At 41.3% G+C, this 27,115-nt stretch overlaps 1 long non-coding RNA gene across 3 annotated transcripts in view; it reads right to left on the bottom strand.

Annotated features, from left to right (window-relative positions):
- The window catches only part of LOC110130650 (uncharacterized), a 453,938-nt gene that overhangs the window by 182,466 nt on the left and 244,357 nt on the right, over positions 1–27,115 (bottom strand). For all 3 annotated transcript variants that reach the window (XR_011485897.1, XR_011485895.1, XR_011485896.1), the window contains one exon: positions 11,913–12,052. This is a non-coding gene — a long non-coding RNA (uncharacterized lncRNA). The remainder of the gene's footprint in view (positions 1–11,912; positions 12,053–27,115) is intronic.

Genomic DNA, 27,115 nt, shown 5'->3' with positions numbered 1-27,115 from the left:
GCTTCAAACTGACTGTATCATTTAAGTATTTTCACATTAACAATATGCCTAAATGCCAAATCTCATAAACTTTCCAATATACACATCCTATTAGTTTGCCAATGACACAAGAATCTCAGAAGTCCTTTATATACTCTTCACCTGGATCACCTTGCTCATCACTGCTGAATCATCTACTTCTGTGTTCCTTTTGCACATTTTATAGATGTCAGCATCCATGCTGCTCCACATTATTTATCCTAAATTCCAAAAAAGAAGTGAAGGGAGATGAGCTCTTGCCAACCAGGACCAAAAAAATCCCCATCACTAGGATTACATATGGTGTAGGGTGTTGTACATAACTTCAGGAAAACTAGTGTTGGGAATGGCTTGATTGGTTTTATCTTATTTCTCAACTTATAAACTTCCCAGTGTGGTATTGGAAAGTGGGTCTTAGCACCAATTAAACTTGGGTTCAAGGCTCTAGTGTGGATTAATAAATTATCTAATCTCTCCAAGTCTCAGTTTTTTGACCATAGCCAGTGCTTGGCATTTTCATGTCTGAAGAATTGAAAGCAAATCTATAAAATGATGATGAACTTCTTTTTTACAAGGCTGTTGAGAGATGAGCAATATGTAGTAAGCTATTAGCATGATATAAGCTTTACTTATTTATTTGCCCAATTTCCTTTTGATATTTCTTTCCTTTCTAAATTCCATACTGAGAATACTCACCTATTCAGCCTCTCTGCTCTATCTCATTGGTACTGTCAAATTTCCCATTGGAATCTATTTTTATTTTGTAGGGGAGGGGAATGATGAAAAAGACAAATTCAATATAGTGTTTATTTCTAAAATGGCATCAGGATTACACAGGGACTTCAAATGTATTGTTAATGTTTAACATCTTGCACTAAGTGGTGGATACATAAATTATTATTATTGTGGCATCCATCTTTGACTTTGTCATTTGAATGACCTTTGCTAGTTCCTATGTATCTTAATCAATCTCTTCCTCCTCCAGTTCTTGCCAGACTTAAGTCATCTTCAAGCTCTATAACTGGGTTTGGCCTTCATATTACCATACCTATTTTCAGTCTACTTATCTCAGATTGGATATGCATTTTCTATGGAAGGGGGGGGATTGAGAGAGAGAGAGAGAGAGATGTAGGGAGAGGATGGAGGAACTATATGGGTAACTTTGCTTTGTTCTTCTTGTCACTTTGGAGTCATACAACTCTGGGACCAAGCTCAAACATTTTTTTTTAATATTTAAATATTTTTTAATTTATTTTAATTGGAGGCTAACTTACTTTACAATATTGTGGTAGTTTTTGCCATACATTCACATGAATCAGCCATGGACTTACATGTGTTGCCCATCCTGACCCTCTCTCCCACCTTCCTCCCATCCCATCCCTCAGGGTCATCCCAGTGCACCAGCCCTGAGCACCCTGTCTCATGCATCAAACCTGACTGGCGATCTATTTCACATATGATAATATACATGTTTCAATGCTATTCTCTCAAATCATCCCACCCTTGCCTTCTCCCAGAGTCCAAAAGACTGTTCTTTACATCTGTGTCTCTTTTGCTGTCTCGCATATAGGGTCATCGTTACCATCTTTCTAAATTCCATATATATGTGTTAATATATTGTATTGGTGTTTTTCTTTCTGACTTACTTCACTCTGTGTAATAGGCTCCAGTTTCATCCACCTCATTAGAACTGATTCAAATGCATTCTTTTTAATAGCTGAGTAATATTCCATTGTGTATATGTACCACAGCTTTCTTATCCATTCATCTGCCGATGGACATCTAGGTTGCTTCCATGTCCTGGCTATTATAAACAGTGCTGCAATGAACATTGGGGTACACGTGTCTCTTTCAATTCTGGTTTCCTCGGTGTGTATACCTAACAGTGGGATTGCTGGGTCATATGGCAGTTCTATTTCCAGTTTTTTAAGGACTCTCCACACTGTTCTCCATAGTGGCTGTACTAGTTTGCATTCCCACCAACAGTGTAAGAGGGTTCCTTTTTCTCTGCACCTTCTCCAGCATTTATTGTTTGTAGACTTTTGGATAGCAGCCATTCTGACTGGCGTGAGATGGTACCTCATTGTGGTTTTGATTTGCATTTCTCTGATAATGAGTGATGTTGAGCATCTTTTCATGTGTTTGTTAGCCATCTGTATGTCTTCTTTGGAGAAATTTCTGTTTACTTCTTTGGCCCATTTTTTAATTGGGTCTCTTATTTTTCTGGAATTGAGCTGCAGGAGTTGCTTGTATATTTTTGAGATTAATTCTTTGTCAGTTGCTTCATTTGCTATTATTTTCTCCCATTCTGAAGGCTGTATTTTCACCTTCCTTATAGTTTCCTTCATTGTGCAAAAGCTTTTAAGTTTAATTAGATCCCACCAAGCCCCAACTTTATCACTTGTAAACCAAGTGACATTAGGCAGCATACTTCCTTTATTTCTGTAAGTCTCTATTTCCTTACCTGCAGGATGGCAATAATGGCATCCACCTCATGGGGAGTTTTGAGGACTAAATGAGATGATGTGTATTTTGGGAAGCACCAAATCAAAGGTTTACCTACTTCTCACCACTCAAAGTCCATCTTATTATTTTCCCCAACCACCACAGCTGGGTTTTGAGATTTTTTTTTTACTAAAATATATATAACATTTTTTTTTCCTGAAAAACATAAATAGCCACCAATCTCAAATCATAATCTCAAACTTTGGTATCATATCTGTGAAATGCTAAATTCCCATCTGAAAGAGGAAAAAGGTGCTTTTAAGAGCCATATCTTTAGTAAGTATAAAATTTCAATTGACTTAAATTGCTCCAACTCTAGAAGCCATTAAATGATAAGTGTTTGCAATCTACCTCCCAATCTAAACTTCCCCCCACCCTCCCCTCACACAAACCCCCACTCCCTGGCTGTGGTCAGGCCATCAAGAGCATCATCTCAGCTGTCCTTTTTAATGTAAAATATATGTAAATGGAATTACAAAATAAAGAGCTGATCTAGGGGAAAGGGGTAGAGGAGGAGACAAAGACACAAATCTCCTTAGAATCCATTTGTGAGAAAGGTTTAGGGAGACAGTGTGTGCATGCTCAGTCATAACCAACTCTGCGACGCTATGGATGGTAGCCCACCAGGCTCCTCTGTCCATGGGATTCTCCAGGTGAGAATACTGGAGTGGGTTGCCATTTCCTTCTCCAGGGGATCTTCCTGACCCAGGGATCAAACCTGTCTCTCGTGTCTCCTGCATTGGTAGGCAGATTCTTTACTGCTGAGCCACATGGGAAGCCAGAGTTGGGGAGAAATGGGAACTGGAGGCAGCTGCTGTGTGTGGAAAAAAGTGAGAGTATAGGAAATGGCAAAGGGGATTTTGAAGAACTCCCTCTGTTCCCTGTGAGGTCTTAGGCACTTTAGAAAGAGCTTGTTGTGAAGATTTTAATTGTGCTTTGATTAGTTTGGATGTGGGACTTGCTTTCCTTTGATCATAACACTGTGATAGGTGGGGCTCTGACACAAGTGGGCTTTATTCAAATTATACAGCAAGAACTCTTAAACCAGGTCAAATTATTTTCTAAACCCAGTGCTTCATTCCTTAAAGGAAAGAACACAGACTTTAACTGTGAATCTTTCCATAGTTCTCCCAGGAGTCCTGAAGTATTCTCTCCAAAATACATTAACTTCTTTAAATGGCTGAAAGTCAAGCTCTGCTCCTTATTTGGCAGGATCTGTATCATTTCTAATCCGAATCTTAGATTTTTAATGACAGCTTGTCATTTATTGAACATTTACTCTGTTCATACTTTACAGATACCATCTCATTTAGTTCTTATAATAACTATGTTAAATGGGAATTATTGTCCTTGTTTTACAGATAAAGAAACAGATCAAGAGAGATGAGTGACTTTTTCAAAGTCAACCAGCAGGGCCATAATTTAAACCCACATTGGTCCAATGCCATGACGTGTGCCTTCAGTGATCATACTTTCCTTCCTGGAAAGAGGCTAAGCAGTTACCTATCCCAGGAGTTTAAACCTTTTAATTTCATATCCAAGGAATGACTCTATACCAAGTTAGCAGCAGAGATATTTTTTAATAGGGGACTATCTCTAGCAGAAACTTAGGCCGGTCTGTTCTTCTGGGCCTTGGTTTCCTCAGCTCTAAAATGAGAACATTCACACCTGCCACATAAGGTTGTTTGCAAGATTAAATATGAAAAGAAATATAACACAAGTGCTCATTGAATGGCAGCTGTCATTGCTATTGTTAACATTATTGCCAAGAGAATGGATTTTTATAAAGGAAGCAGTTCTTTCAAGTGAACTAAGGTAGCCTTAGTTGTGGGCAGGATACCATATGTCTAGTGTCAATTATTTTAAGTGAATGAAATGAATAAGAAACAGTGGTTTAGGTTGGAAAGGTCGGAGCAAACATTCTGATGTGAATGAGAGACCTTTCTAAGTGCACAGGGGACCAAAGGGGCAGGTGTCTGTGAAAGTAGAGAAAGGGGCAAAGGAACTGAAGGGAAGTGGATGTGAAAACTGGATAAATCAAGAAGCAGCATGAGTTAGGCAGGCCAGAGCACCTACGAGGAAGATTTTAAAGCAAAGCTTCAGGAAATCCTAAATACACTACTAGGTGGAAGATACCATTTAAGTTGCATTTAATTCTGAGTTACATTATGTAAAGGAAGGAATGTGTGCTCCCTGGATACTGTTTACTAAATACAGGTTGGAGAAGGGGACTTTCCAGTCTCAGTGATCTTGGCCATGTGTGCTTTGTAGAAAGTTTCAAGATTATTACATCAGGATTCTTGTCCAATATCCCTCATTTCCAGCCCCAGAAATAAAACCTGTTGGGATCCAGTGATTAACCATTTCCCCTAGGACTCATCTGAGAACCTTCTTAGAAGTACAGCTGAAATTATCAGGAAATTAGATGGGAAAGAGGTCCCAGGAAGGCTAGTCCTCCCCCAAACAAACTGAAACTGGGAAAAAAAATGACCAAGAGCCCTATCTTCTCAGTTCTTCACTTTCTCCCTCAGTGTTTTCCTGTTTCCAGTCTTATGAAATCTGCTTCTACTCATGGTCACCAAAGTTTCCTCTCAGATATTTTATTCACATCCACTTATAAACTATTCCCAACAGTTTCATAAGGCTTAAGGCTTCTTCAGGGTACAACACCAAGTGGAATCACTCATATTGGAGCAGCTTTTGCAACCCTGACTGCTTCTTAAATTTCACCTCAAGCATCAGTAGGCAGAAGAAAAGGAAAGAATATCAACCCTGACTGCTTCTTAAATTTCACCTCAAGCATCAGTAGGCAGAAGAAAAGGAAAGAATATCCCCCATGACATTAGAAGTATAACCCAAAGTGATCTGTTGCAAAACTGTAACTATTTTTCTTTTCTCCTGTTATTGTAAAACAAAAGAAAAACATGTGACTTTCACAGTTTATTCTACTAGATATTGTTGTGGACTAAATTGTGTCCACCCCTCAAATTCATATATCGAAGCCCTAATCCCCAGTGTGATAGTATTGGACATGGGGTTGTATGGGTTCATGAGGGTAGGGCTCTTGTGAAGGGATTAGTACCCTCATAAGAAGAAAGCTTGCTTTCTCTCTCTGCTATGTGAGGACACAGTGAGAAGGTAGTCATTCATAAATCTGGAAGAGAGTCCTCACTGAGGAACCAAACTGGCCAGAACATTGATCTTGGACTTCTCAGCTGTGACAAATGAATTTCTGTTGTTGAAGCCACCCAGTCTATAGTATTTTGTTACGGCTGCCCGAGCTCAATCATATACATACTAATACTTGCTTCAATGTATAAATGATGGTTTAAATTATCTAAAGTTTCCTAACTTCCCATCTCTCAAATCTTGGAGTAAAAACGGACCCTCCAGGAAGATGTGGCTTATTTATCCTCTGGCTTTGAGTGCACCCTGCTTATGAGGCCAATTTGAGAAGCATAGGCAGGGAAGGCTCTCTGGTCCACATTTTGCATCTCACCCAGGGGTATTTGCATTTCAGCAGGAAGCAAGTCCTTATTTGAAAGGTACTAATAGGAAGAAGTTTTATTTTTAGTTTATTAGAATCATCTTAACTCCCCTGCCTTTCCACATCATGTGAAGTTGTTTACTCCATCTAGGGTTTGAGCATTATTGGCTCTAAAGTGTCCCTGATAAGTACAGCATAGGCTAACACATGGAATGATTATCCAGAAAAAGCAATCAACACACAGCATCCACTCATCCACCTAGACAGCCATTGTTTACTAAACCTTTGCTACCTCCCAAGCAATAGAACAAGTATGTACAGAGAGGATTCCAACAAAATCTTGAATGGAGAAATCTAACCAGGAAGGTGTGTCTGGTATCTAGGAGAAAATGAAAGACACTCTTTTTTTCCTCCTAGGTGCAACCTGCTCTCAAATTTCCTACTTACTAACCCTTTATCATGGCTCCCCTGGTGGCTCAGAGGTAAAGAATCCACTTGCAATGCAGGAGATGAGGGTTCAATCTCTGGGTCAGGAAGACCCCCTGGAGGAGGAAATGGCAACCCACTCAAGTATTCTTGCCTGGGAAATCCCATGGACAGAGGAGCCTGGTGGGCTATAATCCATCAGGTTGCCAAAGTCAGACATGACTGAGTGAATAAGCATGCATGCTAACCCTTTATCAACTCAGAGAATTAAAATCGTTACTTCTAGAATATTGTGAAGTTAAGTACTGAGGAAAACATGGGGCTTTCCCCTAAACAGCTCATTCTTCACAAAACCAATGTCTACATATCATTAGTTGTGTGTTTTCCTTTGACATTTGTGTTCATTGGGGTATCAGGATGATCCAGCCCAGGAATAAAATCATTTTGTAAAAAGCTACCAACTCACATCCTGGTTTTGTCTCAGAGTGGCAGGTGATTTACTTTGGTATATTTAAATATTGCCTAAAGTCACAAACTCGTCTTCTCCCTGTTGATTAGCATATTTGAGGCCTGTTAGAGGCCTCTAACTCAGTTTACCCCATTCTAGTGCTGGTGCTTTAGCAAAAACACTGAGAAAATGGTGTGATTTTTAAGTCAAAATTCTATTTTAGAAGCCCCCACATATCTCAGGCACTCTCAACACTTACTTTTGCTTGAAACTAATAGTACTAGGGAAGACCTTCCACTTGAAACAGAGATTGTGTGAGCCCTTGAAGGTCATTCAAGCTGTTTGATCCTCAGTTTTCTCATCTATCCATTGGGGCCAACATAAGTGGTGCTGCCAGCCTTGCAAGGATAGCATGACAGCAAGTGAGTCCCTCCTGTGAGTGAGTAGCCACCAGGAAGAGAAGCTGGTAAGAGAACTGTAAGGGCAGATGCCAGGCAGTTCTGGTTGAGAGAGAAAAAATATCAAAGAGCAACAGAAAGACTATCAGGACAAGATTAAGTAAACTTAGTGGCACTCAGTTTGAATTAACCAAGCTAGGGCATAGTAAGGATCACATGTGAGTGTAAACTCTGGAGGCACTTGGGAAAATGTGCTACATTTGGATGACATGAGTTGAAAGGAAGAAATGGAGGGGGAAAAATGAGCTTTTTTTTTAATCTTGAGGAATCATATCTTGTGTATCCCTTTTAGGAAAGTAACACGAACTAGGCAGATGGGGTCCAGGTTATTGACATAGTATTTCTGAGGTAATATAAGCTAGCAGACATGGACATGACATGGGTGTGGTGTTAGAAAGACCTGGATGTGAGTCTTTCTCTACCACTTACTGATTGGTTGACCGTGGACAAGGTAAACTCTCTGAACTTGAGTGACTTTCACTGTCAAGTGGACATAATAAGAGTGCCTGCCCATAGAACTGTAAGAATTAAATGAGATGCATGTGCATATGTGCTCAGTTGTGTCTGACTCTTTGCAACCCCATGGACTGTAGCCTGTCAGGCTCCTCTGTCCATGGGATTTCCCAGGCAAGGATACTGGAGTAGGTTGCCATTTCCTTCTCCAGGGGATCTTCCCCAGTCAGTGTTCAGTTCAGAGTCTCCTGTGTCTCTTGCATTGGAAGGTGGATTCTTTACCATTGTGCCACCTGTAAAGCCCTATTAAATGATATACTGCATGCAAATACTTGAAAGCAGAGCCCCACACATTGAACATGATTCATACATGTTAGAGACTGCTATTATCACTACAGTCAATGACAGAAGTAGGATCAGAGATTTTAACTAGAATAATTAGGATGGAAAGATCTATTGAAGATGGCCAGTGGATGTGTTGAGAGTCAGCATCAAGGGACCTGGCAGCCCAGACAAAGCATACGCACACAAAGTTCCTGATAGATACCAAGAAGAGAGGGACAAGTACACTGAAAGGAGGACAGAAAGTGTCAATGACAAGCCCTCGTCTTTCAGGGTTTAGCTCTCGGCCAGTCCCCGATGGCTCAGTGGGTAAAGAATCTGCCTGCCAATGCAGGAGATGCAGGTTCAATCCCTGGGTCAGGAAGATCCCCTGGAGGAGGAAATGGCAACCCACTCCAGTATTCTTGCCTGGAGAATCCCATGGACAGAGGAGCCTGGCAGCAGCTACAGTCCATGGAGTTGCAAAGAGTCAGACACAACTGAGCAACTAAATACAGGAAGCACGCACAAATCCTCTATACAGACAGCACTGGGACAAGCTTCCTGATGTGGCCATTGCACAGGCCCTTCCCCTTAGCTCCCACCAGTCACCCAGAGAATAGCATTTCCCACAGAGGTGACAGAGTGCCAAATCCTGGTGGGGGTGGTGTTGAGTAGGAACCCTGGTCTCCACTGCATCCAGTGCTTCTACATAAAGCCGGTGAATGAAAGAGAATGTTTGCCAAGCCTGGGGCTCACTAGGTCTGGGCTGTGTTTCTCTCCTTCCATCCCTCCCCTCTCTATAATTGATGACTTTCCAAGGTATCTGTTTTATCCAGTTAAAGGAAAAGCAGACCAGTTAAGAGCTCTGGAGTCAGCCTGGCTGGGTTTGAAAGCTGGCTCCTCCAGTTACCTGTGTGGAATTGGGTAGGTCATGGCATCTCTTTCTCCAAGACTTGGCTTTCTTCCTTGTAAAATGGGGATAATTCGAATTGCCCTATCTTACACAATTGTTGTGAGGCTTAAGTGAGAGAACACATGCTACATTCTCCTAGAGCCCTGCCTATGTCTAAATTCTAGATGAGGGATTGCTACGGTTATTTGATTGTCACATGTTGTTCTCTTTGGGAACATGGTATCGCCCATGCCAGGTAAATATCACACATTGTTCTCCTGACTAGCACACCACAGCTTACTCCAAGAATGTAAATGGCACCTGAAAAATGCACTTCACCTGAAAAATGCTGGAATTGGGGGGAGGGGAGCAAGATTTGGAGATTGACACAAACTCCCACCCACAATCAGCTCCAACTTACAAGTCTGCCCATCTCCCCCCTCACAAGTAACATTTGGCAAAGGGCCAGTGAAAACCAGAAATAGGTTTTGAGGGAAATATCTCCTCTCCCACCTCACCCTAAGCCACCTCCAAGGGACAGCAACCCTGTCAGATCAATCACAGAATTTCAGACCAGGAAGGGATGGGCCACTCCCAGGTTATCTAATGAATCCTCCTCTAAGGCCCAGAGAGGGCAAGTGGCTTGCTCAAGTTTCCATAGCAAGTCTGTAGTGGAGCTGACAGTAGAAAACAAACCTAATTCTTATGCAGCTTCCCAAGGGAGGCCTTACGTGGTGAAATCTGAAAATTGCACAATGTCCCTCTGAGAGTACAGCACTGGCTGTACAATGGCATATATTATACAGGGAAAAACAATTGTGTTTCTTCTCACCCTGCTGAGCTGTGTTTGGCAAGTTGTTGGTACTGAAAAAGGTGTAGCTGTAATTCACTATGATCACTCCCCATCCCTTCCATGAACATGCCATGTGTTCAGCCATTTGCTCGCATGTAGATTACTTACATTATCTGGAATCTGCATATTCACCCAGTCCAGATCTATGAGCTACTGACAGCTCCTGAGGGGAAGGGACAGAGCATATTTTTTTTAACCTTTTGACAGCCCTCAGCATCATTTCAGTGCATAGGGGACTACTGAAATGCTTTTGGTAATGATCAGATATCTTAATCATGTGTCAATAAATATGGAAGAGACGAGAGGCAAGATAGGAAAGGAGAGATGGAAGAATGGGATGGGAAGAGAGAAGCAGAAGGAAAGATGGGTGGGAGGCAGTAGGAGGATGATGGGTGGGGCAGGAAGTGTCTTAGCATTTGTTATACCTCATTCTACAACAATAGACAAGAGGGTTTCTCAAAACACGTGTTGTGGAATAGTGTTCAGTGGGCTGCCATACAAAAGAGATTTCTGTGAGGCAAGAACAAAAGCATGGGGAGATTCTGGTACATGAAGAGTAATCAATTTCTTTACTGCAGGCTTACTTGGAGCCTTTTATATATTAACCATATCCACAGGAGATAGTGCATACAGTGTTCCCACAAACTTCATTGATTTGGGAATGTGCTCTTCTTTCACCAGAAACAGGTCCTTTCAAAATATTTTTAATCAGTAATAAAACTAGAATTCCATTCGACATCTACCTATTCAGGTACTCATCAATATTTGCCACAACAACTATGTGTCTTTGCAATACCCTAGGGCAGGGGTCCCCAAGCCCCAGGATCTAATGCCTGATGATCTGAGGTAGAGCTGATGTAATAACAATAGAAATAAAGTAGTACAATAAATGTAATGTGCTTGAATCATTCTGAAACCATCTCCCCCCCCCCACCCCAGTCTGTGGAAAAATTGTCTTCCATGAAACTGGTCCCTGATGCCATAAAAGTTGGGGATCACTGTTCTAGGGGACAACATGTTTAGACACACAAGTGCACGTGCATGTGCACACATGCACACACACACACACACACAGCAGGCAGCAGCCGGTGCCTTGGAGAAGGTCATCCTAGCCACCTTTCCATGTGAAATCTCCTTCCTCATTGCCAAGATCTTTGGCTCTGGGGGTTGCTGACTTCCTTGCTTAGCCTCAGAGCCACCAAAAGATATGACTGGAATTGTACCCTTCATCCTTAAGCAACCTTCCTCGGTCATCAGCCACGAAAAGGTCAGTAAGGTTCTGGTCATTTACCTTAAGGACTAGAATCCACCCCCAATCACATGACCATACTCAAAGAACAGAGAAAGGGCAACATTAGCTTCTGCAAATACTGAAAATGTAATGCTGGGGTCAGTAGTTGGTGGAAGCTGCTGCTGCTGCTGCTGCTGCTGCTGCTGCTGCTAGGTCACTTCAGTTGTGTCCGACTCTGTGCGACCCCATAGATGGCAGACTACCAGGCTCTTCCATCTCTGGGATTCTCCAGGCAAGAACACTGGAGTGGGCTGCCATTTCCTTCTCCAATGCATGAAAGTGAAAAGTGAAAGTGAAGTCGCTCAGTCGTGTCCGACTCTTTGCAACCCCATGGACTGCAGCCCACCAGGCTCCTCTGCCCATGGGGTTTTCCAGGCAAGAGTACTGGAGTGGGTTGCCATTGCCTTCTCCGATGGTGGAAGCTAGTCGATAACAATTATTAGTTTGCAAGCACTAGATAGTGGGTGGAAGTAATATTGTAGTAGTGGTTCTAGTACAGGTGCCTCTGCATATTGAAATATAAAACATTACTGAGAATATGTTATATAGTGAAGTAACATAAAATGGAAGCCTATATTCCATTCATTTGAATGAGAAAAATAATAAAATACATACACAAACTCCAACAAATTTTTCTAGATATTACTAAAACCCTCTTAAACAACTATATACATCAACCACAAAGTTATTAGTGTTATTCATAACACAAAGCATTTAAAATGTCAATATCTAATAATTTAACACTTAAGGAACTCACCAATTGGTAGTTTTATGTTTGTGCTGTGCTGAGTCCTCAGTCGTGTCCAACTCTTTGGGACCCCATGGACTGTTTAGGATACAATAATTTATATCCCCAGAAACAAATTATATTTCATTCCTAAACTTCACGAACATACCCTGAAACATAAAATAGAAGTGAAGGGTTAATTGCTCAGTTGTGTCCATCTCTTTGTGACCCCATGGACTGTAGCCCACCAGGTTCTTCTGTCCATGAGATTTTTCTGGCAAGAATACTAGAGTGGGTTGCTATTTCCTATTCAGGGAATCTCTCCGACCCACGGATTGAACCTGGGTCTCCTGCACTGTAGGCAGACTCTTTACCATCTGAGCTACCAGGGAAGCCTGTAATATAAATAAACAATGAAATAAAAAATTAGAAAGTCTCAAGATGTTGTTCACATGGGCCTTGGTTGATAATGCCGCCAGGCACTTGCAATAAGCAAACATTGTGACTCACGAAAGGCTAAACTCTTAAGGGAAATGGTGGGGGAGATGATAGTGATGATATACAATGCTTTTAATCAGTTGGAACTCAAGATGCTGTCCTATCTAGAGAGGGGTGCATTCTACATCCTCTGGAGGGGATGCCCATGCAACTCAACTGTTTCCATCTGAAGGATTTCAATTTTTGAATAGTGCATTTGGGATAAATCTTTTTTTAAAAAGTTATTATAATGAATATCTAGATCGTGAGACTTCTGATAGTGAGGAATATCTGTATAGCCTTAGTAGCAGCAGTAGTGGTAGTTCTCATTTACTGAAAAGTTTACTTAAAAGAAAGGTCCTAATTTGTCTCATTTACCGCCAACATATTCCCAGCATGTGAGTACAAAGTTCAGCATGTTGTAGGTGCTCAACAAACATTGGTTAAATGAATGAACTGAGTATAAATTGAGTACAAGACACTAAGCAATGTATGTGTGTTATCTCATTTTATCTTAATGTTAACAATGTTTATAATAGCCAGGACATGGAAGCAACCTAGATGCCCATCAGCAGACGAATGGATGAGGAAGCTGTGATACATATACACCATGGAATATTACTCAGCCATTAAAAAGAATTCATTTGAATCAGTTCTAATGAGATGGATGAAACTGGAGCCCATTATATAGAGCGAAGTAAGCCAGAAAGATAAAGACCATTACAGTATACTAACACATATATATGGAATTTAGAAAGATGGTAACGATAACCCTATATGCAAAACAGAAAAAGAGACTCAGATGTATAGAACAGACTTGTGGACTCTGTGGGAGAAGGCGAGGGTGGGATGTTTCAAGAGAACAGCATCAAAACATGTATATTATCTAGGGTGAAACAGATCACCAGCCCAGGTTGGATGCATGAGACAAGTGCTTGGGCCTGGTGCACTGGGAAGATCTAGAGGGATTGGGTGGAGAGGGAGGTGGGCGGGGGGACCGGGATGGGGAATACATGTAAATCCATGGCTAATTCATTTCAATGTATGACAAAAACCACTGCAATGTTGTAAAGTAATTAGCCTCCAACTAATAAGAATAAATGGAAAAAAAATGTTAACAATGCTATGTGGTAGATAGTGTCATTACTCCCACTTTCAGATGAGGAAACTGAGGCCTAGAGGAACTTAACCAACGTTACACAGTGCATGTGTCAGAGCCAGAAAGTTGAACCTTGTCTTCTGGAATTCAGAAGCAATGTTTTTATCCACCATCCTGTATATGATTCACTTCTCTCACTTGGAAATCCAGACATTTGTTTGGGTTCTATAGGCTATAGAATTTTCTGGTACCTCATATCAGAGACCTTGAAAAAAACCACTTACTTCTAAGAATTATGAATCTCCTACACATGATTTCATTAGTATTATCTTTAAGTCTTATGACATATTTTATTTTTATTAGTATTAATAATAATTATAGCTACTATAGATTAAGCCTTTACTATATGTCAATCAGGCACTGGGCTATGTTGTATTATATCCAGTATTTCAGTTAACCTTCACAGTAACCTAATGAGGTAGATACTGTTATAATTTTCATTTTATAGACAAAGAAACTGGGGTTTGGAAAAATTAAGTAACTTCCCCAGGCAAATATCCAGTAAATGACAGGACTGAAACCTGAACTCACATGTGTCAGAACAAAGCAAATGATCTCAGTCACTCACCACATTTCTTTGGTGATCAGCTGACCAATCAGCTGATGTGACAAAATAGCAGTCCTTACTGCTGCTGCCTTATCAACTATTGCCAGGGCTTGAAGGAATCCTACCCTCCTCTTCTTGACCTTTGTATATACTACTGTTCCTCTGTCCTGTCCTTTCAATTTCTACTTCCTCCATGAAGCCTTCTCTGATACTGCTCTTTCACTCCTCAGGGATTGCTCCCTCTGCTTGGTCCCCCTCAGCACTCCATGTGTAAGCCTCCATGTCATTTACTTGGTCTTCCCTGGTGGTCCAGTGGTTAAGAATCAGCCTTGCAGTAAAGGAGAGGTAGTTTTGATGCCTGATTGGGGAGCGAAGATCTCATGTGCTGTGGAACAAGTAAGCACCACAACAAAGATCCCACTTGCTGCAGCTAAGACCCAACACAGTCAAATAAATAAATATTTTTTAAAAGAGTGGTCAGTTCCTAGTTCCCTGCACTGGTCTGTGGCCTCTTTGCTGTAGCTGTCCTCACTGGACTGGGAGCTCACATAGTGAGGGCCAGGTTCCTTGTGAAGGGGACCAGAATGTGTCACCTGAAAATGTGTCTTTGGCATAAGGATTATCCTAAGATGATTATTTTTAGAAAACAGCAGACATGGGAAAATCTTTGAAAACTGAATAGAAGTTAACCTTTTGTGAGGGACATTTACATTATACATATATATTTTTAATTAATTTTAATTGGAGAATAATTACTTTACAATATTGTGGTAGATTTTCCCATGCATCAGCATGAATCATCCTATAGGAAATCTCCATTTGTAAGGGTATCTCCTTCTCTGCATCAAGAAGAGGTGGATGAACCAATCTCTAGCAACTCTTCTTTCTCTGGAATGAAGGCAACGACAGCTGGAGATGCTATTTAAGGAGTTTGCTGGAGATGTTTTGGAGAGTTACTCAGTTTTCTTAGGTCTCACATATATACAGGAGGTATACATGTTATTGGGCTTCCCAGGTGGCACAGAGGTAAAGAATCCACTTGCCAATGCAGGAGATGCAAGAGACACGAGTTCAATCCCTGGGTTGGGAAGATCCCCTGGAGAAGGAAATGGCAACCACTCCAGTATTCTTGCCTGAGAAATCCCACGGGCAGAGGAGCCTGGCGGGCTACAGTCCATAGGGTTGCAAAGAGTCAGAAACAACTTAGCGACTTAACAACAACAACAAATACATGATATTAAATTTCTGTTTGTTTTTCTCCCATCAATGTCTCCTATTAAAGGAGGAATCTCAGCCAAGAACCTAGAAGGTTCTTGGAGGCACTGCCTGACTGGATCCTCAGTGTGAAGAGTGGGCTGCTGATGACTGTATGTCCAGCTGTGCACCTGCGTCCCACCTACAACCCCAATACATCTTCTCAGAAGGGTCAGTTCAGTTCAGTTCAGTCCCTCAGTCATGACCGACTCTTTGCTACACCATGGACTGCAGAATGCCAGGCCTCCCTATCCATCACAAACTCCTGGAGTTTCCTCAAACTCATGTCCATTGAGTCAGTGATGCTATCCAACCATCTCATCCTCTGTTGTCCCCTTCTCCTCCCACCTTCAGTCTTTCCCAGCATCAGGGTCTTTTCAAATGAGTCAGTTCTTTGCATCAGATGGCCAAAGTATTGGAGTTTCAGCTTCAGCATCAGTCCTTCCAATGAACATTCAGGACTGATTTCCTTTAGGATGGACTGGTTGGATCTCCTTGCTGTCCAAGGGACTCTCAAGAGTCTTCTCCAACACCACAGTTCAAAAGCATCAATTCTTTGGTGCTCAGCTTTCTTTATAGTCCAACTTGTATATCCATACATGACCACTGGAAAAACCATAGCTTTGACTAGATGGACCTTTGTTGGCAAAGTAATGTCTCTGCTTTTTAATATGCTATATAGGTTTGTCATAGCTTTTCTTCCAAGGAGCAAGTCTCTTTTAATTTCATGGCTGCAGTCACCATCTGCAGTGATTTTGGAGCTCAGAAAAATAGTTTGTCACTGTTTCCACTGTTTCCCCATCTATTTGCCATGAAGTGATGGGACCAGATGCCATGATCTTCGTTTTTTGAATGCTGAGTTTTAAGCCAACTTTTTCACTCTCCTCTTTCACTGTCATCAAGAGGCTCTTTAATTCTTCTTCACTTTCTGCCATAAGTTTGGTGTCATCTGCATATCTAGGGTTACTGATATTTCTCCCGGCAAACTTGATTCCAGCTTGTGCTTCATCCAGTCAGGCAATGCTCATGAGGTACTCTGCATATAAGTTAAATAAGCAGCGTGACTATATACAGCCTTGAGGTGCTCCTTTCCCTATTTCAAACCAGTCTATTGTTCCATATCCAGTTCTAATTGTTGCTTCCTGCATACAGATTTCTCAAGAGGCAGGTCAGGTGGTCTGGTATTCCCATCTCTTTCAGAATTTTCCACAGTTTGTTGTGATCCACACAGTCAAAGGCTTTGGCATAGTCAATAAAACAGAAGTAGATGTTTTTCTGGAACTCTCTTGCTTTTTTGATGATCCAACAGATGTTGGCAATTTGATCTCTGGTTCTTCTGCCTTTTCTAAATCTAGCTTGAACATCTGGAAGTTCATGGTTCACGTACTGCTGAAGCCTGGCTTGGAGAATTTTAAGCATTACTTTGATAGCATGTGAGATGAGTGCAATTGTGCGACAGTTTGAGTGTTCTTTGGCATTGCTTTTCTTTGGGATTGGAATAAAAACTGACCTTTTCCAGTCCTGTGGCCACTGCTGAGTTTTCCAAATTTGCTGGTATATTGAGTGCAGCACTTTCACAGCATCATCATTTGAAACAGCTCAATTGGAATTCCATCATTGCCACTAGCTTTGTTGGTAGAGATGCTTCCTAAGGCCCACTTGACTTCCCATTCCAGGATGTCTGGCTCTAGGTGAGTGATCACACCATTGTGATTATCTGGGTCATGAAGATCTTTTTGTACAGCTCTTCTGTGTATTCTTGCCACCTCTTCTTAATATCTTCTGTTTCTGTTAGGTCCCTACTGTTTTTGTCCTTTATTGAGCCCATCTTTGCATGAAATGTTCCCTTGATATCTCTCATTTTCTTGAAGAGATCTCTAGTCTTTCCCATTCTATTGTTTTCCTCTATATCTTTGCACTGATGGCTGAGGAAGGCTTTCTTATCTCTCCTTGCTATTCTTTGGAACTCTGCATTCAAATGGGTATATCTTTCCTTTTCTCCTTTGCTTTTCACTTCCCTTCTTTTCACAGCTATTTGTAAGGCCTCCTCAGACAGCCATTTTGCTTTTTTGCATTTCTTTTTCTTGGGGATGGTCTTGATTCCTGTCTCCTGTACAATGTCATGAACCTCCGTCCATAGTTCATCACTCTGTCTATCAGATCTAGTCCCTTAAATCTATTTCTCACTTCCACTGTATAGTCATAAGGGATTTGATTTAGGTCATACCTGAATGGTCTAGTGGTTTTCCCTACTTTCTTCAGTTTAATTCTGAATTTGGCAATAAGGAGTTCATGATCTGAGCCACAGTTGGCTCCCGGTTTTGTTTTTGCTGACTGTATAGAGCTTCTCCATCTTTGGCTGCAAAGAATATAATCAATCTGATTTCGGTGTTGGCCATCTGGTGATGTCCATGTGTAGAGTCTTCTCTTGTGTTGTTGGAAGAGGGTGTTTGCTCTGACCAGTGCATTCTCTTGGCAAACTCTGTTAGCATTTGCCCTGCTTCATTCTTTACTCCAAGGCCAAATTTGCCTGTTATTTCAGGTGTTTCTTGACTTCCTACTTTTGCATGTCAGTCCCCTATAGTGAAAAGGACATCTTCTTTTGGTGTTAGTTCTAGAACGTCTTGTAGGTCTTCATAGAACTTCAGCTTCTTCAGCATTACTGGTCGGGGAATAGGCTTGGATTACTGTGAAACTGAATGGTTTGCCTCAGAAACAAACAGAGATCATTCTTTCATTTTTGAGATTGCATCCAAGTACTGCATTTTGGACTCTTTTGTTGACTATGATGGCTACTCCATTTCTTCTAAGGGATTCCTGCCCACAGTAGTAGATATAATGGTCATCTGAGTTAAATTCACTCATTCCAGTCCATTTTAGTTTGCTGATTCCTAAAATGTTGACATTCACTCTTGCCATCTCCTGTTTGACCACTTCCAATTTGCCTTGATTCATGGACCTAACATTCCAGGTTCCCTATGTAATATTGCTCTTTACAGCATTGGACTTTACTTCCATCACCAGTCACATCCACAATTGGTTGTTGTTTTTGCTTGGCTCCATCTCTTCATTCTTTCTGGAATTAGTTCTCCACTGATTTCCAGTAGCATATTGGGCATCTATTGACCTGGGGAGTTCATGTTTTAGTTTCCTATCTTTTTGCCTTTTCATGCTGTTCATAGGGTTCTCAAGACAAGAATAATGAAGTGGTTTGCCATTCCTTCTCCAGTGGACCACATTTTGTCAGAACTCTCCACCATGACCCGTCCGTCTTGGGTGGCCCTACATGGCATGGCTCATAGTTTCATTGAGTGAGACAAGGCTGTGGTCCATGTGATCAGATTGGTTAGTTTTCTGTGATTGTGGTTTTCAGTCTGTCTGCCCTCTGATGGAGAAGGATAAGAGGCTTATGGAATCTTCCTGATGGGAGAGACTGACTGAGGGGGAACTGGGTCTTGTTCTGATGGGTGGGGTCATGCTCAATAAATCTTTAATCCAGTTTTCTGTTGAAGGGCGGGGCTGTGTTCCCTCCCTGTTATTTGACCTGAGGCCAAACTATGGTGGAGGTAATGAAGATAATGGCGACCTCCTTCAAAAGGCCCCATGCACACACTGCTACACTCAGTGCCCCAACCCTGCAGCAGGCCACCACCAACCCACACCTCTGCCAAAGACTCCTGGACACTCACGGGTATGTCTGCGTCAGTCTCTTTTGGGGTCACTGCTCTTTTCTCCTGGGTCCTGGTGTGCACAAGTTTCTGTTTGTGCCCTCCAAGAGTCTGTTTCCCCAGTCCTGTGTAAGTTCTGGTGGCTCTATGGTGGGGTTATGGCAACCCTCCAAGAGGGCTTATGCCATACCCAGGTCTACTGCACCCAGAGCCCCTGCCCCTGCAGCAGTCCACTGCTGACCTGTACCTCTGCAGGAGACACCCAAACACAGTTCTGTCTCAGTCTCTGTGGGGTCTCTGGGTCCTGGTGTGCACACAAGGTGTGTTTGAGCCCTCTGAGCATCTCTGGCAGGTATGGGGTTTGATTCTAAACGTGATTTCACCCCTCCTACCATCTTTCTGGGGCTTCTCCTTTGCCCTTGGACATGGGGTATCTCCTCAAAGTTGCTCCAGCATTGCACAGCTGCAGCTTCAGCACCACTCCAGTGCTGTGTATCCACAGCTCTACCCAGAAGGGTAGAAGGAAGATCATTTCCCCTCCACACACACTTGGTTTGGCTGCCTATTTCCCCACCATAAGTACAGTAGGGACAGGAGAGTGTGGCTGCCAGAGTATATGTGCACATGAATTTTTCTTTTTAGAAAATTAATTTTTATTGTACTATTTCTATTATTAAAGCAATTTACATTTATTTTTGAGAATTTAGAAAATATACATAAGCAAAATGATGAAATAGACTTAAGCCTCTATTATCCAACCACCTAGAGAGAAGCTTTGTTAAAAGTTTAACAATTTAGTACACATATGTTATACCTAGTTCATAAATGACTGCTCCAATTTTTTTTAAAACTCATCAGGACTCAACTATTCTGACTAACTTGTAACCTGTTTTTCCTATAAAAAGAAATAAGGAACACTTTACTATAGTGTTGAATGTGATTTGACATCATGTTTAAAAGACTACACTGTAAGACTTCCCTGGTGGTCCAGTGGTTAAGAATCTGTCTGCCAATGCAGGGGACATGGGTTTGATCCCTGATCTGGGAAGATCCCACATGCTGTGGAGCAATAAGCCTATATGCCACAACTATTGAGATTGTGGTCTAGAGCCTGGGAGCCATAACTACTGGGACCACACATGCCAGAACCTGTGTTCTGCAACTAGAGAAGCAACTGCAATGTGAAGCTCACGCACTGCAACTAGAGAGTAGCCTCCACTTGCTACAACTGGAGAAAAGCTTGTGACGCAACAAAGATTGAGCACAGCCAAAAATAAATAAATAAATAAAATTATAAAAAAGAGACTATGCTGTAATATAGCATGTATCAATAGAATTGATTTAATGAATTCCTTGATATTGAACATTTAGATTTTTTCAAGTGCTTTGCTCTTCAGACACGTTGGAAGCAAGCTAAATATTATCACTAAAGGAGTAATGAAATAAAATATGGTACAATCATTCAATAGAATACTATACAGATGTTTTAAAGCTTGATGTAAAATATTAAGTAATGACATGGGGTGATTACTAAGATATGTTATTAAGTAAAATGGGAAAAGTACAAAATTACATGTGTAAAATGGCCCAGTATATTACATATGGATAATTCTGTATGCAAACATTTTTCTGGAAGGACATACAGGTACAAAAAATACAAAACTTGCAATAAAAATATAAAAATACCAAAAAAATAGAAAAATCAGAAAAACTCAAATCAAAACCCCAATGAGATATCACTTCACACCTGCCAGAATGGCTATTATCAAGAAAACCACAAACATTTAATAACAAATGTTGGTGAGGATGTAGATAAAATGGGATCCTTCTACTCTGTTGGTGGAAATATAAATTGGTGTAGCCACTATGGAAAACAGTATGGGGTTCCTCAAAAACTAAAAACAGAACTACCATATGATCCAGCAATTCCATTTCTGGGTATTTATTGAAAGAAAACAAAAACACTCACTCAAAAAGATACTTGCACCCCAATGTTCATAGTTATGTAACTGAAATATGGAAGCAACCTAAGTGTCCATCAATGAATGAATGGATAAAGAAGATGTGATATATATATAAAATAAAATACTATTCAGCTGTTGGAAAAAATGAAATTTTGCCATTTGCAACAACATAGATGGACTTGGAGGATATTCTAGTGAAAGGAGTCAGAGAAAGACAAACACTGCATATTATCACTTACATGCAGAATCAAAAAAATAATAGAAATGAATGTATATAGCAAAATAGAAATAGACTCACAGATAGGGAGAACAAACCAGTAGCTACCACCAGGGAGGGAAGAAATAGGGGTAGAGGATTAAGAGATACAAACTACTATGTATAAAATAAATAAGCTACAAGGATATATTGTATAGCACAGGGAATATAGCCAATATTTTATAATAACTTTAAATGGAATATAATCTATAAAAATTTGAATCACTATGCTGTACACCTGAAACTAATATAATCTTTAAATCAACTATACCTCAATAAAAAAATTACAAAACTGCCAGCAATGGTTTTACCTGGGAGATGTGGGACTAAAAGTGGGGCAGGAAGAGGTTTTCTTTTTATTTTATACCCTTCAGAAAAGGACTGAATATTTCATCTAGGTAATATGCACATATATATAGAATACAGAGATGAAAAGTCTTCTCAATAAATATTTATATATGTTTATGACAGATGATTTTTCAATGTGCTGGTAAAGGGAAAGGCAGGGACAAGTTATACTGGCACTGAGTGCCGAGGAGGTTAATAGAGGACACACTCTCAGGAAAAGTCAACATGTCCTGTGGGAAGGCCCAGGAGGCCCTCGGCCCCATTGTAGGGTTGCTGAAGCCTGGCTTCCACAGAGCGATGCACTGTCTGCACACGTCAGAGCCCATGGGAGAGTGAGGCTTCCAATGCTTGCTCTAAAGCAGTGCTTTCTCAGCTGTGTTCCCTTAAGCCCTCAGACTCTGCTGATAGGGATGCCAAGCTTCCAGGCCCTAGCTGCCATTTTACCCAAAGCAGATTCATTTAAAAAAAATAAATATTTTTAGGGCTTCCCTGGTGGCTCAGTGGTGGGAAGTTCACCTGCCAATGCAGGAGACATGGGTTTGATCCCTGGTCCAGGAAGATCCCACATGCCATGGAGCAACTAAGCCCATGTGCCACAACTATTGAGCCTGTGCTCTGTGCTGTGCTTAGTCACTCAGTCATGTCCAACTCTTTGCAACCCTATGGACTGTAGCCAGCCAGGCTCCTCTATCTTTGGGGATTTTCCAGGAAAGCAGAAATTGCAGCTACTGAGCCCATGCACCACAACTACTGAAGCCTGTGTGCTAGAGCCTGTGCTCTGCAACAAGAGAAGCCACCACAATGAGAAGCCCACACACTGCAACTAGAGAGTAGCCCCTGCTCGCCACAACACAACTAGAGAAAAGCCTGTGCAGCAATGAAGACCCAGCACAGCTATAAATAAATAAATAAATTGTTACAAGTTTTAAATAAAATTGTAGCAAAATACACATACCATAAAACTTAACATCTTAAACATTTTAAAGCATACAGTTCAGTGGTATTAAGCAAGCAGATTTCCTTTTAACCTGACTCGTATACTGTGGCTCCAAGGTTAAAAGACATTCGATAACTAACACTCTAAACATAATACTTCTTGATTTTTCTAGAGCACAAGCCAGGTGGAAAATGACATTTCTATGGCACATCAAAGTGGAATGACAAGTTTATTCATAGCCAGAGGCAAAAACTGCCGATGGGTTCTAGTTGCCTATCTACAAGGCCTCCTGGAAGGACCAATAGCTCAGCACAACTGTAACTCACTCAGGGTACATCAGGATGCCTCAGCTCACCAGTTGGAAAGCATTGTTCAAAGGACTGAGGGAAATAAACTCTCAAAACTCAGAGTTAAAGCTAAATGCCAGTGTTGAATGGTCTTTGGCAAGAACAGCCTGCAAAGGGGAGAAGAACACAAAGGATCTTGGGAACTGACTAGCTCCAAGACAGTTGAGCCCACTTAAGCAACTCAGTCAGAACAGAGTATCATGGGCAACAGGCAGTTTTACAAATAGTTGGTGAATCCAGCAAGTCAGTTTAAGTAAAGGTCAGTTCAAGAGCTTCTTCTGTCATTGGTACCATGCACCTGAGGAAAAGTAAGAGTTCACCTTGCTTCTGGGGTCGAGCAGAGAAATGGGTCCTTGAAGAACCCTAATGCCCCTCAAGAAGGATCTATGTTCAGTCACTGGTGCCACAACAGCTGGACTTATCCAAGTCAGGCAAAGTCTGGGGTCAGGAACATGAAACTAACTAGTAAGCAGAGAAACAATTATTAAGACCTTGACTACCCATCCGTCTGCCCCAATACTACCTCAAGTTCCTGGGGAATAAGGAATATAGGGAGATCCTCTAGAAAGAAAACCCAAGAATAATAACTTAAGACTTGTATTTTAGGGGTAGAATTTCACAGCCACACCCAACACCCAGGCTGTTTCTTTTTGGTAATAACTAACCTTCATGAGCATTTATGGAAGAACAGACTATTGTTCAAAATTGGGAAAGGAGTACGTCAAGGCTGTATTTTGTCATCTTGCTTATTTAACTTATATGCAGAGTACATCATGTGAAATGCCAGACTGGATGAAGCACAAGCTGGAATCAAGATTGCAGGGAGAAATATCAATAACCTCAGATATGCAGATAACACCACCCTTATGCAGAAAGTGAAGAGGAACTAAAGAGCCTCTTGATGAGGATGAAAGAGGAGAGTAAAAAAGCTGGCTTAAAACTCAACATTCAAAAAACGAAGATCATGGCATCTGGTCACATCACTTCATGACAAATAGATGGGGAAACAACGGAAACAGTGACAGACTTTATTTTCTTGGGCTCCAAAATCACTGTGGACAGTGACTGCAGTCATGAAATTAAAAGATGCTTGCTCCTTGGAAGAAAAGAGTTGACAAACTAGACAGCATATTAAAAAGCAGAGATGTTACTTTGCCTACAAAGGTCCATATAGTCAAAGCTATGGTTTTTCCAGTAGTCATGTATGGATGTGAGAGCTGGACAATAAAAAAGGCTGAGCACCGAAGAATTGATGCCTTCAAACTGTGGTGCTGGAGAAGACTCTTGAGAGTCCCTTGGACTGCAAGGAGATCAAACCAGTCAATCTAAAGGAAATCAACCCTGAATATTCATTAGAAGGACTGATGCTAAAGCTGAAGCTCCAATATTTTGGCCACCTGATGCAAGAGCTGACTCACTGGAAAAGACCCTGATGCTGGGAAAGATTGAAGGCAGGAGGGAGAAGGGGATGACAGAGGATGAGATGGTTGGATGGCATCACCAACTCAATGGACATGAGTTTGAGCAAGCTCTGGGAGATGGTGAAGGACAGGGAAGCCTGGCATGCTGCAGTCCATGGGGTCGCAAAGAGTTGGACACAACTGAGCGACTGAACAACAGAAATGAACATTTCCTCTATGCTACAAAGCTTACATGATTTATTTCATTTAATCCTCACAGGAAATTTTAAATGAGTTAATCCATGTAAAGCAGTGATGACAGTGTCTAGCATATAATAGACACTCAATAAATCTGAGCTAAAACAAAACGTGCTCTGAGGTGAATATATTATCCATTCTTAATATTTGAAGCAACTCACATCCAAAGACTTGCCCAAGGCCAAGTCAAAAGTAAATGGCAAATAGGGGATTCTCATTCTAAACTACTATACTATTATCCCATCTACCCATCCAGCCAGTCAGGCAGTGAACCAACACGTTTCTAGAAACACATTCAGTCACACATACTTTGGATACAGATTAAGGCCTAGGCTTGGTCCTAAAGAAATCCTAACTCTAATAAATAGAGGAGTTATCAGCCAGCTCTCAGTTGTGAGAAAAGACAGAGTTACAGCTAGAACTTCCCTGAAATGAATATCCCAGAATCCTCAGTCTATCTTTCCTATAATATCCAAGCAAAACAGGCCCAGGAGAAATCTAAGGTAAATGAACAAATGTATCACATTAAAAAAAAAGTTGGAATCCACTATCTGGTGGGGAGACAGACCAAGAAACCAGTAACTGCAATATGGCCTCTGTACCATGCTATAGACATTTGGGGCTGACAAAAGAGAGAAAATGGGGATGGGTAGCATGGACAGCATTAGATTCTCTTCTACAGTCTTCTGGTAGGTGAGATAGAGCTCACTGGGACACAGGAGAAGGCAGTCAGAAGTGGGAAAAGGACAAAGATAGACACAATTGGTCTTTCCATTTCTCCTAACTCTTATCTTTAAAGTTTTTTCCCCTGAAGAAAACAGGCCAAGAAAAAGATGGCAAAGAAAAGGGATTCTTTTTCCCCTCCCCTCCCCCATCTCACCCCTCTAATGAATGGAGATGTAAATGTAGAGGAAATGGATTCTTAAGAGAGGAAAACTCAGAGGGAAGGCAAAACTAGAGACTGGCAGTATACTCTGAGGTTATACTGAGAGCTGGGGTGGGGTGGGGAATAGGGAAGGGGATTCCCGATCACAGATGTCTTTGAGTTTGGGGGAGAAGTGAAATACAGAGTGTAGTACAGTTAAAGGGGACTTACTTTAAAAAAAGGGTGGGGGGACTTACTTAATTCTGCAATAGCTCCTAAGATGCACCCAGGGATTCTAGAGTGGAACCCACATTTGGGCTGAGTCTTAAAATATCCGTAGGACTTAGCCAGGTAAAGGGGGGGGGAAGAGACAATAGAATGACCTAAGGCACTAAGGCAACCCAGAGAATAGTTGTTCAGTTATCCAGTCGTGTCTGACTCTTTGTAACCCCATGAACTGCAGCACACCAGGCTTCCCAGTCCTTCACCATCTCCTAGAATTTGCCCAAGTTCATGTCCATTACATCAGAGGAAGGAATGGCAAACCACCCTAGTATGCTTGCTGTGAGAATCTCATGAATCGCATTTAAAAGAAAAAAAAAAAGAGAATGTTAGGGCTGGTGAACTCCAGGTTTTTTGGTGTGAGCAGAGTTTTAGGGGCAAGTGATGAGAGAGGAAGCTAGATAGAGAAGAAAGCCTAAGGGCAAGTGATAAAGGATTTTGCATACTTTAAGGTAGACCTTGGAAGCTGTTCCCACAGAACCTTGACTTCTCTGGAAGAAAAGCAGTTTTGATCCTTCCACCCCTCTGTCATGTGGTAAAGGACATGCAAAGAAACGGCCAGAGAGTTCATTCCAGTATCAAGGAATATATTTCAGCAGTATATTTTTTTAGCAGTATTTTTCAGTAATATATTTCAGCAACATAAAATACAACTGATTATTGTCACTAACCTGATTTTGGAATTGAGACATTTGGGTACAATCTTCATGTACTTCAATATAAAAACCCACTATACAAATTGAACAGTAATTCCAATGGGAAAGAAAAAAGAAATGCAAACTTAAGGAGCTCTACTTAGTGTGTTTGATGAAGTTGGCATCAGAGACGAGGTTGGGAATGGTAAGAGCCCCATTAAGCTCATATTTTTCTGGGACACTTTCCATCAGCTACAGCTGAAAATGATTGGCCATAACACCCCAGAAGCTCCAGGCACTTAATTTGACTCTGAGGCTTAGAGTCTCAGAAGGGTAAGAGGAAAAAGGGTGGGGAGAAGGCCCTGGTATGTGCCACTGGCATAGTTCATGGATGGGCTGTCCCTGCAGCCCTGATCTGCACTGGCAGGACCTGTAGTGAAGACCAGTGAGGCACTTATCCTTTGAGGATAAGGGCTTATTGGAACCACTTGTGGGCAACAAGGGAAGAAAAGAGAAGCAGCGGACACTTCAACTGGACATGAAGAAAGGAAGTTCATGGCAAATAGCAAAAAGCATAATGCCCTGGAAGTCAGGGAGAAAAGGAGATAGAGAAGACAACAATATCAAAAGAAAAGCAGAAGGTGTCAGTAGCAGGAGACTATGAGAAGTGAGATGAAAAAACACACCAGCTTTTGTCTTGGAGAGGTTTCACTCAAGGACGCAATGAGAAAAAAACTTCTGTTGGATGCACTTAAAAGTACCAAAATCATTTTCAAAAATCAAGTAGCTCTTACATTGCCTCCATAACATCTTCTAGAGTGGAGCATAAACATATG

Source organism: Odocoileus virginianus, unplaced genomic scaffold, assembly GCF_023699985.2.
Source record: "Odocoileus virginianus isolate 20LAN1187 ecotype Illinois unplaced genomic scaffold, Ovbor_1.2 Unplaced_Scaffold_1, whole genome shotgun sequence".
NCBI classification, from domain to species: Eukaryota; Metazoa; Chordata; class Mammalia; order Artiodactyla; family Cervidae; genus Odocoileus; species Odocoileus virginianus.
This window is presented reverse-complemented; position numbering and strand designations above follow the sequence as displayed.